This window comes from Moschus berezovskii, chromosome 8 (assembly GCF_049115385.1).
Source record: "Moschus berezovskii isolate FMDL1 chromosome 8, NW_MosBer_1.0, whole genome shotgun sequence".
Taxonomy (NCBI): Eukaryota; Metazoa; Chordata; class Mammalia; order Artiodactyla; family Moschidae; genus Moschus; species Moschus berezovskii.
The window spans coordinates 17,731,461-17,749,860 of NC_142467.1; the positions used below are offsets into that span (position 1 = coordinate 17,731,461).

The 18,400-nt window shown below is 37.1% G+C and overlaps 1 long non-coding RNA gene across 21 annotated transcripts in view; it reads left to right on the forward strand.

Moving 5' to 3' along the window:
* LOC129558974 (uncharacterized) overlaps positions 1-18,400 on the forward strand; it is a 161,832-nt gene that overhangs the window by 99,926 nt on the left and 43,506 nt on the right. For all 21 annotated transcript variants that reach the window (XR_016037993.1, XR_016037992.1, XR_016038001.1 and 18 more), the window contains one exon: positions 11,714-11,790. This is a non-coding gene — a long non-coding RNA (uncharacterized LOC129558974). The remainder of the gene's footprint in view (positions 1-11,713; positions 11,791-18,400) is intronic.

Here is an 18,400-nt window from a genome sequence, read left to right on the forward strand (position 1 = left end):
CTGGCAAGAATACTGGAGTGGGTTGCCATTCTCTTCTCCAGTTGAGGTTCTTGGATGTATGTATTTATGTATTTCATAAAGTTTAGGAAGTTTTTGGATAGTATTTCAAAAAATTTTTTCTGCCTTTTTTCCTTTATTTTCTCATTCTGGGACTCTCATAATATATATGTTAATATGTTTGATGGTGTCCCATAAGTCTCTGAAGCCTTGTTCATTTTTCCTTTTTTTCTTTCTACTCCTCACACTGGGCAGTTAACAGTTGCCCTGTCTTCAAATTTGAAGACTCTTTCTTGAATCTGTTGTTGAATGTGTCTTGTGAATATTTAAATTTTATCTGTTATACTTTTCAATTACCAAATTTCTACTTTGATTTTTAAAAATAATTTAATTTCTTTTAATTCTTGGTCCATGATCTTCTTTAGCTCTTTTAGCATATTTAAAGCAGTAACTTTCAAGTCTTAGTCTTATAAGTAATGCCTGGGCTTCCTCAGGATGGTTTCCATCAATTTCTTTCTTACTTTTTATGTCCTGTGAATGAGTGATGCATTCCTACTACTTCTTTGTGTGCTTTGTAATTGTCTTGTTGAGATCTGGACATTTTGAATATTGTAATTCTGAAAATCTGGTTCTCCTACTACACCAAAGACTATTATTATATGATGAAGTCTGCAGTTGTTCATTTGTTTAGTGACTTTTCTGCATTTTTTTTTTTTGTTGTTTGTTTGAAAAGCCTATATTCCTTGTCTTGTGTGGTCACTGAAGTCTATGTTCTGTTATCTCTGTGGTCAGCTAGTGACCTGACAGAAATTTCCTTAAATGCCTAGATACAATAAGAGTTTAAAAAATGTAAAAGGAATTCTGTCTCTTTAACTTCCTTCAGTGGTGCCAGGGAAGCAGTTCAAACCATTAAGCTTGAATTAATAGCCAGCTTCTGTGCTGGCCACTTAGTGACCTGGCAGGTCACAAAACACAGAACTCTGGTTTTTTGAAGGAGAAGATCTTACTGTCCACCTTGATGCCAAAAGGTTGAATCAGGAGTGGAGGATTATTGCTGCTTATGCATGATGTTGCAATTCATGAAAATCTGCTGGCTTCTTTGTCAAGCACTTCCCTGGATGCTCCATGTGTTCAGTTAGACCCCAGAGTTCTAAATTCTAGCAGTTCTTGAAGCTCAATAGTTGTTTTGGTGAAGGGGCTGACTCTAAAGCTTTATACTCTGTGATCTTCCATAATATCACTCCCTTCCATGGTCATTCTTAAAAGTGTTCCAGTTTGAGCAATACGTTTTATTGTCATCCATTGGTAATTAAATGACAGGAGCAAGGGAAAAGATGAAAACAAGTTCTTACAGAGAAAATAAGTCACGAGAATCATCAATAAATATCACTTGTTCAAAGAGTATAAACTGTCAAATGAATGCTACAGAGTTTTCCTAGTATCAGTTCCATATAGCTCCTCCCTTTAAAGAAATTTTTATTCTAGTCTCGCATCAGTACTATGAACGAAAGCATTTGTTGGAAGGCTTGACAGGTGACATTGATTTCCATTGTGAATTTAGATGCAAAGTATTGTCACTGTAACATGTGAACTGAGATGTGGAGTCTGCGGGGCAGCCTTATCTCTTGCTGCTGACATGGGTGCCATATTGTCTGTCTTTCTACTTGCTCCCCTTTCTCAAATCTGTGGGTGGGTCATGAACAACTGCTTCATGGCTGTGTGCAGGCCTTATGTCGTGGAGGCCTATTACAGACAATGCTATTTAATTGGGCAGAAAAGTCGCTGCATTGGCTTCTCTCCCATTTCAGAAAGCTGAGTATGTGATGTTACTGCAGGCTTTCCAGTCTATACCAATTTGAGGAGCAGGATCCTAGGACTGAAAATCAAACCAGGGGCTTGATATATGGTGAAAAGTAGCATTGCTTTTGGACTTTAGAATCTGGTTATAATGTAAGGAGGTTTTTTTTTGAACATGGGTTAATACTTATTCTGAAAATTCACTAGACTTCAGCTGCTGAATCCCACAAATGGTGATGCTCATCAAAGTTTTTGGTAACTACTCAGAAGAGAATAATAGAGTGTATTAGGAAAAAATACTTTCAATAAGAGATCTTGGATTGACTGGCAGGCTGACTGTCTCTCCAGCTCTTTTACACATACTCAATGCTACAGGTATTGGCAAACTTAATCTTTAATAATGTAAGTGAATAAGAATGGGAATGACTTGTTTACCTTTTTTTTTGATCTGTGTTAAACATGCATAGCTAATTTTGGTAAACTTAGGTGAAACAGTTTGCTATGGTTGAATTTTAAATGCTGGAAAAAGAGGGTTATGAAAAAATGCCTATCAAAATATTAGCTATATCATGTGAAAGGACTGAACATAGTATCTTGATAGTATAAAACATTTCTTTAAAATATTTTTATTATAATTAAAATATCTAAATTATAATTATCTACTAAGAAACAAATAGTTTTAATCTTTTCCATAGTTCTCTATGTGATGTTAATGCAGTGTTCATTTATATTGATGCTTGAGTTTAATATTGCTTTTCTAGTATTAACATTGCCAATACCATAGCTTTGGTAATGCACATTTGAATATTTAATTATGTTTCTATAAATAGCTTCTCTAATGGTACTTTTTCAGTGAATATGATGGGCCTTCTGTTAGTGCTGGCATTTGAGCTATCTTGCTTTCTATTTTTCTGTTACATATACAACGAGAAGTGTTCCCACCTGAGATTTCCCCAAAGTTTCACTTGGGAAACAGAACCTAATTTGAAAGATGTTTTCTGTTGTATGTTGCTCAGATCAAGCTTTGCATTGAATCAAGCCAAATGATGAACAGTCCAGCCTTCTTTCCAGCAGAATGCAATTACCTCTACGGCCTATGGTAAAAGACCAACTAATTGAGAACACTTGTCTTTGTTTTCAGTTAGCAAAGATTCTTACTAAGAGTGTCCATTTTTTAAATTCAAAAAGGTGGGTTTACTTTTAATGAACTAAGAGTTGGGAGATCTTAAAATTAAAGCATGTGCAGGTTATCCTCTTCCTCAAGGGGACATTCACTACTCCTGCACTCGTGTGAAGTAATAATGAGATACCATAAGCAAACAGTAGATGATTCATGTCAGATGGCTCTTCAATAACGTTGGGGGGGGGGGAGAAAAGCAGCTGATGTATGGGATATTGAAGGCAGATTAAGTTGTTAATGTATATTAGTATATTCTTAATTTCCTTTTAATTGAAAAAGACATATTGACTTTAATTAGAACCATTTCACAGGAACTGTCAATTAGCACATGTCAAACTAGTTAATTCAGAACAGAATTCTTTTAATTAGGGTCTGCTTTCCTTTAACTATGGGGCCAATGAAATCAGCCTTTCCTTATCTAGATTTTAAATGTCTCTAAGACATATAATACAAATGTAGACTCTTATCTATTATTAGAAGCCCATATGGATAACATTAAAATGATGATGCTGGCATTGTTCATGCAGCACAAATCAGAGTCCCTTTATGACTGTTAGAAAAAAAATGGCTTTGAACAAAGACTATTTTAAATACCAGATTTATCCTACTTTAAAGAGACTACAAAATTTATGACATGCATGTTCACATTTAAAGTATTATTTAATACGTCTGCTCAAATAAATGGGCCTATTCAAACGTTTTGTGTGTTCTATCAGCTGAAGACACATAAAACATTGTCAAGCCATACAGCAACATTTTCCCCTTAAATGAACTGTAATCAAAAAGGGAAAACAGACTGAATGAATTTTTTTTTGCATGACATAAAAATAGCATTGTTAACTTTCATTGCATCCAGAGATTTAATACCAATAGTTGATACAGTGACTAAACCACTGGTAGTGAGCTAATGTGATCTTAGTAATCAGACAGTGTAAAATCTTCAGCTTGGCTCTTGTTTAATGTAATGATGTGGAATTACAGCATTTTAGTTACAGTTGGCATGAGGATTGGCACATAGACTAAGCTGGTGGGGCAGGGCTGTGTGGTGCTCACCTACCGAATAGGTACGCTTATAATTTTAAAAGAAGATTTTAAATTATATGTAAAGAGAGAGTTAATAGGAGATCCAATTTACTTTATCATGTGAGGTTTAGTCACTATTTTACTCAGTTATAGTAAGCAACGGTTGCAGAAATTAATAAAAAGTATATTAATAAGTTAAACTTGAGATTCTAAAGATAATTATCTAGTAAGATATTATGTGTAACCTTAACATGTTCATCTTATTGTAGGTACATTTAACTTCATAACAGTAGTGCACCTTTCTAAAGGATGCTATACTGTAACTATATCAGTGGTTACATTTGTGCAACTGGATTAAACGAAGAATTGTAGTAATTTTCTAATATTGATCAACACAGGCAAAAGAACAAGGGCAATAAACAAATGAAAAAATGCTACCAAAAAACTCCATTCTTTTTCTTCCAGAGCTGACCATTCTCTTCTGAACTATTTCTAGAGCTACCTTACCTCTCTGTGTTGGACAGTGACAAACTCTCTGTTTGACAGTGACAACTTACGTTCAGCATGTCCATGTTTTGTTTAGATCCATAGCTTTTAACTTTTTGGTGTCATTTGAATCTCTGATGAAAGATATTAATCCTCTTCCCAGAAAAATTCACATACTCATACATGCACTGAAATATTCAGGATGAGAAATCTTAACTTCTTAAAAAATAATCTGGCACAATTTGCTAAAGGATGTAACCTCAGTTTGATATAACTAACAACTTATTGTTTTGCAGGCACTATACTTGGTTCTGGGAATATAACAATGAGTAAGATAAAACCGTAGCATCTGACTCACTGTGACAAATTATTAGCACATTTTCAGAAATTACTGTATGATTCTTATTTTAACCGCTTTTACTCTCTGAACTGTTTAAAGTTTTATCTGTATTTACAAATCTTGTACAAGTATTCAATCTGATGGGCAATTTTACATAAAAATTGTTTGACAAAGGGACTTCCTTGGTGGCTTAGTGGTAAAGAATCGGCCTGCCAGTAGCAGGGGACACGGGTTTGATCCTTGATCTGGGAAGATCCCACATGCTGTGGAGCAATTAAGCCCACGCCCCACAACTACTGAGCCTGTGCTCCAGAGGCTGGGAGCCACACTGCTGAAGCCTGTGCACCCCAGAGCCCATGCTCGGCAACAAGAGAAGCCACCGCAATAAGCCGAAGCGCTGCAACTACAGAGTAGACCAGCTTGCCACACCGAGAGAAAAGCCCATGCAGCAACGAAGACCCAGCACAGCCATAAATAAATAAAATTATTTTTTAAAATTGCCTGAAAAATATAATTACTAGATCATTAGTGGAGGTTAATTTTATGGCTTTAACTCAACATTTTATTGATCCTTTTAATCTTATTTATAATTCTGTTTTGGTTAATAATCACAGGTAATATTAATATCCTAATCTGGACTCACCTTTTATTTCTGTTTATTCATTTAGATTATATAATTTACAATTATTTACAAAGAAGACATAAAACATACTAATATCATTTTTATAAGTTAGTCTCATTTAAGCTTAAAATAAACCATTGCTAATGATCTTGGATGGCGGTGCTAGTTAATTTTTTGATTATCCATGATAGGTTATCCACGCTGTGCCAGGGTTTAAATTTGAATAGTGGCTGAGCTAGGTCTGTGCTGTGTGTGCTAAGTTGCTTCAGTCATGTCCAGCTGTTTGTAACCCTGTGGACCGTAACCCACCAGGTTCCTCTGTCCATGGGATTCTCCAGGCAAGAATACTGGAGTGGGTTGCCATGCCCTCCTCCAGGGGATCTTCCCAACCCAAGAGTTGAATCTGCATCTCTTACGTCTCCTGCATTGGCAGGCGGGTTCTTTATCACTAGCACCACCTGGAAAGCCCAAAATAGGTCTACTTTCCAGGAATATCAACACACCCAGTCTTAATTCCTTTCTATCTTAAAAGGGGTATATTTTTGGTCTTTGAGAGTGTACTATAGCATTATTAAATAAATATATAAAAATATAAATATAGATATTTACTTATATATATTTATAGATATATACATAAATACATAAATGTATAAATAAATATATAAATATACATATGCTTAAGTATACTTATGTATTTAGTATGTTATTTTAGTCCAAATTTGCTCCTTGATTATCTGTAGCAATTTAAATTCCTTTGTCTGTTTTAGCTTATGAAAAATTGACCGTTAGTGTTTTGCCAGCAACAATTTTGACCTTAGGAAGTTTATAGAACACATGGGCCTTAACTTAGTCTAAGTATCTTAATGGCATAGTGGTAGAGGTTTTATATATTGTTAAAAATAGGCAAAAATTATTCACATCATGTGTTTGTGAATCAAAACCATAGCCATTTAACTCTGACTTTGTAAGCAGAATTTTAGCAAATTATTTAAATTATTAAAAGCTATGACTTCTAATAGTTTTATCCAAACAGGAACATTCTAGAAGTCCCTAGAATGCTTCATTTAAAGGAAAGTAGCATTGAGGTTGGAGAAGGCAATGGCAACCCACTCCAGTGTTCTTGCCTGGAGAATCCCGGGGATGGCGGAGCCTGGTAGGCTTCCGTCTGTGGGGTCGCACAGAGTCAGACATGACTGAAGCGACTTAGCAGCAGCAGCAGCAGCATTGAGGTTAAAATTTTTAGTGGTTAAATTTTAAGAGTTAAAATAGAAACTTTCTCAATTATTTTATCTTCTTTCTAGATCCTTAATCAAGGTGTATTGATTTTATTAGGAGCTAAATGCATCATTGTGTGTGGGGTTTATGTTTACTCTGTAACGTATAACCCCTTCTCCGTTTTCTACCTAATGATAAACAGTTGTCTGGCATAAATTATTATATATTATAATATTTATTTATCTGTGGCTGTGTCAGGTCTTACTCGTGGCATGCAGGCTCCAGAGTGCGTGGGTTTGGTAGTTGCAGCATGTGGGCTTAGTTGCCCTGAGGCCTGTGGGATCTTAGTTCCCCAAGCAGGAATAGAACCCATGTCCCCTGCCTTGGAAGGTGGATTCTTAACCACTGGACCACTAGGGAAGTCCCTATTATATTATAATTTAATAAATTTAAATTGTTTGTAACTTGAGTGTGTTCATATAGCTTTTGGAAACTGATCGATATTTGTTTCTATTTTTAATCAGCCGATCTCAATTAGTTTGGTTCAATACTGATTTTATTGAACACCTATAATTTCCAGACACAGTTAATGTTAGGCATTATCTTATTGAATGTTACTTGAAGCATTTATTTGCTTTTCTCTTGGCTATGTGGAGTCTGCTTATTATTAATGATCAGTGAATTAGCTATTGGCTGTTTCAAAATTATTTACTTAGTGTTTTATAATTGAAATATTTTCAAGGCCATTATCTTATGCAGGATGAATAATCCCATCATTACAGTTTAACTGTTTCCTTCACTGGTATCTTTAGAAGGTTCTGCATATGGAAAAGCTTGTTCAAATTCTAGTATCACTATTTACTAGCTTTGTGTACTTAGATAAGTTACCTAACCTCTCTGAGCCTCAGTTCCCTCTGAAAAATAATAATACCTACATTACAGTATTGTAAGGATTAAATGAAATCTGTAAAGTGTTGAAATATGTAAAGCTTTGGTTTTTCCAGTGGTTTTGTACAGATGTGAGAGTTGAATCATAAAGAAGGCTGAAAGTGAAAGTCACTCAGTGGTGTCTGACTCTTTGCAACCCCATGGACTGTAGCCCACCAGGTTCCTCTGTCCATGGAATTCTCCAGGCCAGAATACTGGAGTGGGTAGACGTTCCCTTCTCCAGGGTATCTTCCCAATCCAGGGGGATCGAACCCAGGTCTTCTGCATTACCACCAGGGAAGCCTGAGTGCTGAAGAATTGATGTTTTCAAATTGTGGTTCTGGAGAAGACTCTTCCATTACTCTGGCTATCTGATTTGAAGAGCTAATTCACTGGGAAAGAACCTGATGCTGGGAAGGATTGAAGGCAAAAGGAGAAAGGGTGGCAGAGGATGAGATGGTTAGATAGCATCACCAACTCAGTGGACATGAATTTGAGCAAACTCCGGGAGACAGTGGAGGACAGAGGAGCCTGGCGGGCTATAGTCTGTGAGGTCTCAAAGAGTCAGACATGAATGAACAACTGAACACCACCACCAACAGAAAAGCATTTAGCATCATGTCAGTTAACATATCAGAGAAGGCAATGGCACCCCACTCTAGTACTCTTGCCTGGAAAATCTCATGGATGGAGGAGCCTGGTAGGCTGCAGTCCATGGAGTCACTAAGAGTCGGACACGACTGAGTGACTTCACTTTCACTTTTCACTTTGATGCATTGGAGAAGGCAATGGCAACCCACTCCAGTGTTCTTGCCTGGAGAATCCCAGGGACAGCGGAGCCTGGTGGGCTGCCGTCTATGGGGTCGCGTAGAGTCGGACATGACTGAAGTGACTTAGCAGCAGCAGTTAACATACTCAGTAAATATTTGTTCCTATCCCCTTTTCATGCAAGTTTGTTGTACTAACTGTCTTCACTGGGAAAAGCAGCTATCTGTTAAATAAATTCACCCTCAGATGGAAATACATATTGTTAACATGAGTGCTCTACTAATTTGATTACTGATGGATATTAGCAGGGGAACTATAGCAATGTTCCTGGTGCTTGAGGAAAAGCTAGCTGATGACAGTCATCACTTTTGACCAGCCATCTTTTCTTCTCTGTGCGTGTGAAATGTTCTATGACTGTCAGTGAAATGGCTTCTAACAAAACCCCTTGGTTTATAATAGTTCAGTATAGGATATTAAAATATTCTTGAATAGCAGTATTAGCTCCTGAAAATACAGAAGAGATATATAAAAATAACCTATAATGATGCCAGCCACAGGTAATTGCTGTAAATATTTTGGTATGGTTTATGTATGTGTGCTGAGAATTTTAAGTCATAACATTTTATTCATAATTGTGACTTAAATGGCTGCATGGTATTTATTTTAAATCTAAGCTTTGTTTTGAGGTTTGCATTTCTTTTCCTTCTGCTCTAGTAAGTCATGTTGTAATACACATCTTTATATATATAAAAACTTTATTTCTGATTATTTCTTTAGGTTAATTCTTAGGAATAGAGTTACTGGTCAAAGAGAATAAACAGTAATATTTTATAAATGTTATCCCAAATTGCTTTCTAGAAAGGTATCAGTTTATACCCCCATGAACCCCAAATGTGACTTTCTGACAGAAGAGAGTTACTTTTTTGAATATACAGTTAAGACAGTTGATTTGTGTATAGTTTTTTGCTAATCGATTCTTGTGTAATTGATTCAATTTGGCACTTATTAGGAAGAGGCCAAATAACATTCTAATGACCAGTGGGATCTTGCCTGAGATTTTTAAAAAAAGATGGCTTTTAGTCAAAAGTAATGTTTAAAGTAATATTTGTTAAGTGGTAACTGGTATGCCAGTGTGCCATATCTTGATTTTTTTGTATGTATTATGAGGTCTCTTCAGGGCTAAATGCTATAGTGATTTTTAGAGGAAAATGAGATTCTTCTAATGTGCAATTAAAATATTTGCATTATTGGCAGTATATATTATAGAGAAACTTGAGGGTAAAAATCAGCTCATTTTATTTTGTAGTAAAATCAAAAATAGGAAAAATATGCTAACATGATAATATCTAATGAGGGAAATGTTCTGTGCAGATGTCTGTTTTTATATTAATCCTTAAAATGACTATATACTTTTATTTATATGAGTAACATCAGATACAAACACGTTGCTAGGAATATATATCTACTTAAAAAAAGATAAACACAACATGAGTTTAGAATTTTAATACTGTTTTAAAGGTGATTTAAACCTTTGACTAATGTAAGTTTTGAGATTTCAACAAAGATCTAATCTCTATGTATGCCACTTCTGAGAGTTATTTAGATATTTTTCTCTTGTTTAACTGCATTTAGTACAGCTTCTAACACAGAGAAGTAAGAACTGAGTCCTGTATGATGTATCATTTATGGGGCACTGGGAAAAATAATTTTACTTGGTTATTTTTGAAGCCTCCTTCTAGGCGCACTGGCAACCAATTTTATCTTTATTATAGTATGTAGATGATAAGGTCATATGCTTTTCAGCTAACATAAAGGGCATATGAAAAGAAAAGAGAACTATTTTTGTTTTGCTTTTGTCGTTAGTGTTAGTTGCTCTGTTGTGTCCTACTCTCTGTGACCCCACGGACTGTAGCCCGCCAGACTTCTCTGTCCTTGGAATTTCCAGGCAAGAATACTGGGGTGGGTAGCCATACCCTTCTCCAGGGGATCTTCCTGACCCAGGGCTCAAACCTGCTTTTCCTGAACTGGCAGGCGGGTTCTTTACCGTCTGAACCACCAGGGAAGGAGTTTTCATATTATCTTTGTACATTGGACACCTTTTCATGTTTATTATACTATGCTGATAGCAGTGTCACATTTCATTAACACCAAGTTAGTGGAAATGAAAAGCAGAATGTTTTGTTGCTCTTACTGTTGTTTCAGATTTTTGTCCTGTAAATACTTAACTTTTATGGTAATGAATTATTTCATAAGGGGAATGCCTTAGGGTGATATGTTCTGTTTTAAGCCAGAGAAGGCTGCTAACCTAAATTTGGACCTATCCCTCCCAAAGTAAACATATTGTGATACTAATATGGATAAATACAAACAGTTGTTGTATTTTGCACTCTTGAATGTCACTGAAGGCACAGCTTCATTGAGGAGTAGGAAGAGAAATATACATGCACAAATAATCACCCTTTTGCATTGAAATTGGCATTCTTCAGTCCTGGAACTAAGCAAAACAAATAATAAAGTCACACTGCTCAGTTCAGTTCAGTTCAGTTCAGTCGCTCAGTCGTGTCCGACTCTTTGCGACCCCATGAATCACAGCACGCCAGGCCTCCCTGTCCATCACCAACTCCGGAGTTCACTCAAACTCATGTCCATCGAGTCGGTGATGCCATCCAGCCATCTCATTCTCTGTCGTCCCCGTCTCCTCCCGCCCCCAATCACTCCCAGCATCAGAGTCTTTTCCAGTGAGTCAACTCATCGCATGAGGTGGCCAAAGTATTGCACTTTCAGCTTTAGCATCAGTCCTTCCAGTGAACACCCAGGATTGATCTCCCTTAGAATGGACTGGTTGGATCTCTTTGCAGTCCAAGGGACTCTCAGAGTCTTCTCCAGCACACATAATTTTCACTAACTTCACACTGACCCTGTTGGACTTGATAGTATGGGCTTGAATGTACAATGACAGAGACAGGGAGTGTGGGTTTGGAGAGTTGGAGAGGTGAAACAGGGGTATGTGTAGAGGAGATTAATACTCTCTTTCGATTTTTAATTTGTATAATTAACTATTTTCTCTCTCAAGTCTTGAATATAGAGTTGTAGTTGGAATTAATTTAAGCATAGTTACCAAAATAGTGGAATAAATCATTTAAGACAGGGTATCTTTTTGTTGTTGAATACATTGATTAGCTCTAAGTAAGTTATCATGTTAGTTTATAAATCTTAATGCCTTGTCACTTGTAAATATGCTTGATATTAAAAAAATTTCTCCTCACTTTGATTTTTCTTTGGTATCTAAAATTAATGGGCAAATGGGCAAAATATGAACTTCATTATGAATTCCTCCTAAATTTTTTTTTTTTTGCAGTTTACTTTCTCAAGACTCCTTTTGGATTACAGAGATCATGTTCTTCCTGTAGACTCCTATGGAAGAATTTTAAATGAGTAAGTTGATGTTCTGGGGTATTATATTTTGAGAGGTATTTGACTGAAATTAATATATATTATTATGTTGGCTGCTGCTAATGTGTTAGAAATTATCCTTCAAAGAGTCAAGTTGAACACCAAGCCCAGTGTCATTTGATGAGAGCTGAAAAGAGGCACATGTACACAATCATTTATGAGTCTGATGAGACTGCTTGTCAGTTTTCATTTATTTTAACTTGAATCAGCACCGGGGTCAACTTAATAAAACAAGGTAATGCTAGGCCTAGGATTTTAGCAAACATACTTTAGTGAATGTGTCATAAGTTTTTAAAATGAGGATAGAAGTCAAATATGTTGAGTCTGTTGTACAACACAGTGGTGATAGTTAGAAATATGATAGTGTACACTTTAAAATGTTGAAGATAAATCTCATTTTTTTCACTTTCACTTTATGTGCTCTTACAACCGCACAAAAACACAAAAGAATACAAGGAAGTTTTTGGAGATTCTAGATTTGTTTGTAGTACCTTGTGGTGATGTGTGCGCATATGTCCAAAGTCATCAAAATATATACATTAAATATGTGCAATTATATATATGTCAGTTATACTCAGTAAAACTAAAGATGATGATTACATTTTAAAGATATGTTCTGGAGAAGGAAGAGAAGAAAATTAAACAGATGAATTCCCAAAGCATGTGGGATGCTTGATGGAGGAGGTGAAAGGGCATGGCTTAACGTTTCTTTTTTTCAGTCTGTTGCCTTGATGATGAGTACCTGATACTGATGTTGATGCTGATTCTTAGCATCTAAGGAATATCAAATATACTCTTCAGAGTTTCTCGTTAGAGATCGTTTCTTTTACTCAGGCTACTGATTCACAGGAAAAAAACTCTGTGAAGGCAGTACACAAGTGAAAACCAATTTATGACTGAGGAAGCAAAAGAGGAGGACGGAGAGAGGTGGCAAAGTGGGTACATGAGGGCCTCCCAGGTGGCGCTAGTGGTGGAGGAGGCACCTGCCAATGCAGGAGATGCGAGAGACATGGGTTCGGTGCCTGGGGCAGGGAGACCCCTGGAGGAGGGCATGGCAACCCACTCCAGTATCCTTGCCTGGAGAATCCCATGGACAGAGGAGCCTGGCAGGCTACAGTCCATAGGGTCACAAAGAGTCGGACACGACTGAAGCGACTTAGCATGCAGTATTGCTAGAGGAAACGTGAGAGGAAGCAAAATGACAGGGAGTGAATGGGATTATAAAAAGAGATTTTTCTCCATTTTGCTCAGGCTTCGGCCATCTGAGGCCTGGTCTTATTCTTTTTCCTTCCATCCTGCCTACTATCCTCTAGCTATTAAAAATCTTACTTAATTCCAATGCTAATCTAGTTCCACCTTTCCATCTGTGAGCATTCTAGATTCACAGGGCCACCATTACTATCACTGGTCTTCTCATTCCACTGTCAGTTGCATTTGCTGAAAGCTTTCCTGGAATAGTCAGCTCCTTCACATAGTTAATTCAGTAGACTCCCTGTCAGTGGTAATTCACTGTTGCCAGGCAGTGTTCTAGGCTCTGGGGGTAAAATAGTTAATGAGATGAAATCTTGGTCCTCATCACACATGTATGTATTACAACAGATGAGTAAATATATATTCGATTTGCTGTGGGAAAAAAAAAGCAGATTAAATGGGTAGAGAATAACAGAGTATCCTACTTTAGAAAAGGCAGTCAAAGAAGTTTTCTCTGTGGAGGCAATACTTGAACAGAAATCTGAAGCGAAGAAATTCACTTCATATGAGTTTCCCATATCGGAAATACAGCTGAGTTTCCCAAACCAGCTACATATTGGAAGCGTGTAGCTGGAAATGGAATAACTCAAGTGCAGAGGCTTATGTTTGATGTTTTCAGGAGTTAGTAAGAAGCACAGTGGGTAGAGGAGAAGAGTGGTAGGAAATGGGGTTAAGAGTTAGGCAGAGGCACGGTACAGCCTGATCGGGACCACAGTGAAGCCCTTGGATTTTATTCTAAGCATGATAGCAAGTCATTACTTTTAGCGGGTCGAGAGTAGGGAAGCAATGTGGACTCACTTTCCTTGAGGAGTATTTTTTTCCAAATGAAAGTAGAGATGCAAGATATCAGGAGAATTCTTAGGTGCTTCTGCTGCTGCTAAGTCGCTTCAGTCGTGTCTGACTCTGTGTGACCCCATAGATGGCAGCCCACTAGGCTCCTCTGTCCCTGGAGTCTCAAGGCAAGAATACTGGAGTGGGTTGTCATTTCCTTCTCCAGTGCATGAAAGTGAAAAGTGAAAGTGAAGTCACTCAGTCATGCCCGACTTCGCGACTCCATGGACTGCAGCCTACCATGGGATTTTCCAGGCAAGAGTACTGGAGTGGGGTGCCATTGCCTTCTCCATTCCATACATTCAGTTCAGTTCAGTTCAGTTCAGTCGCTCAGTCGTGTCCGACTCTCCACGACCCCATGAATCACAGCACTGCAGGCCTCTCTGTCCATCACCAACTCCCGGAGTTCACTCAAATTCATATCCACAGAGTCTGTGATGCCATCCATCCATCTCATTCTCTGTCATCCCCTTCTCCTCCCACCCCAACCTTTCCCAGCATCAGAGTCTTTTCCAGTGAGTCAACTCGTCACATGAGGTGGCCAAAGTATTGCAGTTTCAGCTTTAGCAGATGCAACTTTTCTATAAAGCTAAAACTATTCCAAAATAAAATTTTTAAATGTATGTTTAAAGAGAGAGCACAAAAGAAACAAAATATTAATAATTGATAAATCTCAGTGATAGGTATATGGGTATTTACTGGCTGATTACTTTAACTTTTAGATAGGTTTAAAATTTGTCAAAATAAAATGTAAAAAGAAAATAAAGCTATGGAAGGTTAAAAGTAAATGGATAGAAAAAGATATTCTATATGAACACTAACCAAAAGAAGGCTTATCCAGTTGCATTTATTAATATAAACACTTCAGTTGGAATGGGAAGTAGTTGTTCAGGGATAGCCTCCACTGGATAACACTACTCATGTTCTGTTTTACCTTTGGAAGAATGCTACAGTGCTGTAAGGAACTATTTTCCTAGAAAGATTTTATTAATTAGTACTTCTGGAGACCAGTGGAAATGAAGTCAGTGGTGGCTGAATGGGGAACCCTAACTAATATCCTGCCTTCCTGTCTTTTTCATTAAGCCTAGAATATAGAAGGGCAAGTAATATACTTAAGCTTATCAGTTTGTCACCAAGAGTTAGATTTTCCTTATTATTTTGTATAGCCATTCCTGTCAGACTTTTCCCAGCCACATCCATTCACTATTGAGGATAGATGAAAGAGCCATTAGATGAGCCATTATCTTTGTGAGATTGAATGCACTGAACTTAATTACAAAGTTTTGAATATATTAAATCCAGGAAAGCTTTATTAATGGTTTATTAATGGTCTACAAGGTAATAATATTATTTTATTTTATTTTATTTATTTATTTTTCTGGCGTGCTGTGATTCATGGGGTCGCGGAGAGTCGGACATGACTGAGCTGAACTGAACTGAACTGAACCTCCAGCTTTCATTTGGGGATCATTTAAGTCTTGGGAACTTTTTGGGTTTATTCATTTGGTTTTCTGTTTTTCAGCTATTTATGAAAGTCCTCTCATTTCATAGATTCTAGTTTCCTAGTCCCTTCTAAGCTTTTTTTTTTTTTTGTAATTAATTTATTTTTTATTGGAGGCAAATTATTTTACAATATTATATTGGTTGGTTTTGCCATACATTGATATGAATTTGCCCCGGGTTTACATAAGTTCCCCCTCCTGAACCCCCCTCCCACCTCCCTCCTCCCTTTATCCTCCCTCTGGGTCATCCCCGCATGCCAGCCCCGAGCATCCTATAACATGCATTGACCCTGAACTAGTGATTCGTTTCACATATGACAACATACGTGTTTCAATGCCATTCTCCCAAATCATCCCACCCTCACCCTCTCCCACAGAGTCCCAAAGACTGTTCTATACATCTGTGTCTCTTTTGCTGTCTCGTATACAGGGTTATCATTTGCATCTTTCTAAATTCCATATATATGTGTTAGTATACTGTATTGGTGTTTTTCTTTCTGGCTTACTTCACTCTGTATAATAGGCTCCAGTTTCATCCACCTCATTAGAACTGATTCAAATGTATTCTTTTTAATGGCTGAATAATACTCCATTGTGTATATGTACCAAAGCTTTCTTATCCATTCGTCTGCAGATGGACATCTAGGTTGCTTCCATGTCCTGGCTATTATAAACAGTGCTGCAATGAACATTGGAGTACACGTGTCTCTTTCAATTCTGGTTTCCTCGGTGTGTATGCCCAGGAGTGAGATTGCTGGATCATATGGCAGTTCTATTTCCAATTTTTTGAGGAATCTCCACACTGTTCTCCATAGTGGCTGTACTAGTTTGCATTCCCACCAACAGTGTAAGAGGGTTCCTTTCTCTCCACACCCTCTCCAGCATTTATTGTATGTAGACTTTTGGATAGCAGCCATTCTGACTGGTGTGAAATGGTATCTCATTGTGGTTTTGATTTGCATCTCTCTGATTATGAGGGATGTTGAGCATTTTTTCATGTGTTTGTTAGCCATCTTTATGTCTTCTTTGGAGAAATGTCTGTTTAGTTCTTTGGCCCATTTTTTCATTGGGTCATTTATTTTTCTGGAATTGAGCTGCAGGAGCTGCTTGTATAATTTGGAGATTAATCCTTTATCAGTCGCTTCATTTGCTATTATTTTCTCCCATTCTGAAGGCTGTCTTTTCACCTTACTTATAGTTTCCTTTGCTGTGCAGAAGCTTTTGATTTTAATTAGGTCCCATTTGTTTATTTTTGCTTTTATTTCCAATATTCTGGGAGGTGGGTCATGGAGGATCCTGCTGTGATTTATGTCGGAGAGTGTTTTGCCTACGTTCTCCTCTAGGAGTTTTATAGTTTCTGGTCTTACATTTAGCTCTCTAATCCATTTTGAGTTTATTTTGGTGTATGGTGTTAGGAAGTGTTCTAGTTTCATTCTTTTACAAGTGGCTGATCAGTTTTCCCAGCACCACTTGTTAAAGAGACTGTCTTTTCTCCATTTTATATTCTTGCCTCCTTTGTCAAAGATGAGGTGTGCATAGATGCGTGGATTTATCTCTGGGCTTTCTATTTTGTTCCATTGATCTATATTTCTGTCTTTATGCCAGTACCATACTGTCTTGATGACTGTGGCTTTGTAGTAGAGCCTGAAGTCCGGCAGGTTAATTCCCCCAGTTCCATTTTTCTTCCTCAAGATTGCTTTGGCTATTCGAGGTTTTTTGTATTTCCATACAAATTGTGAGATTATTTGTTCTAGTTCTGTGAAAAATATCTTTGGTAGCTTGATAGGGATTGCATTGAATGTATAAATTATTTTGGGTAGTATACTCATTTTTACAATATTTATTCTTCCAATCCATGAACATGGTATATTTCTCCATCTATTAGTGTCCTCTTTGACTGCTTTCAGTAGTGTTTTATAGTTTTCTATGTACAAGTCTTTTGTTTCCTTAGGTAGATATATTCCTAAGAATTTAATTCTTTTCGTTGCAACAGTGAATGGAATAGTTTCCTTAATTTCTCTTTCTATTTTCTCATTATTAGTGTATAGGAATGCAAGGGATTTCTGTGTGTTGACTTTATATCCTGCAACGTTACTGTAATCATTGATTAGCTCTAGTAGTTTTCTGGAAGAGTCTCTAGGGTTTTCTGTGTAGAGGATCATGTCATCAGCGAACAGTGAAAGTTTTACTTCTTCTTTTCCAATTTGGATTCCTTTTATGTCTTTTTCTGCTCTGATTGCTGTAGCCAAAACTTCCAGAACTATGTTGAATAGTAGTGGTGAGAGTGGGCACCCTTGTCTTGTTCCTGACTTTAGGGGAAATGCTTTCAGTTTTTCACCATTGAGGATAATGTTTGCTGTGGGTTTGTCATATATAGCTTTTATTATGTTGAGGTATGTCCCTTCTAGTCCCACTTTCTGGAGGGTTTTTATCATAAATGGATGTTGAATTTTGTCGAAGGCTTTCTCTGCATCTATTGAGATAATCATATGATTTTTATTTTTCAGTTTGTTAATGTGGTGTATTACGTTGACTGATTTGCGGATATTGAAGAATCCTTGCATTCCTGGGATAAAGCCCACTTGGTCATGATGTATGATCTTCTTAATATGCTGTTGGATTCTGATTGCTAGAATTTTGTTAAGGATTTTTGCATCTGTGTTCATCAGTGATATTGGCCTGTAGTTTTCTTTTTTTGTGGGGTCTTTACCAGGTTTTGGGATTAGGGTGATGGTGGCCTCATAGAATGAGTTTGGAAGTTTCCCTTCCTCAGCAATTTTCTGGAAGAGTTTGAGTAGAATAGGTGTTAGCTCTTCTCTAAATTTTTGGTAGAATTCAGCTGTGAAGCCGTCTGGACCTGGGCTTTTGTTTGCTGGGAGATTTTTGATTACAGCTTCAATTTCCGTGCTTGTGATGGGTCTGTTCAGATTTTCTATTTCTTCCTGGTTCAGTTTTGGAAAGTTGTATTTTTCTAGGAATTTGTCCATTTCTTCCAGGTTATTCATTTT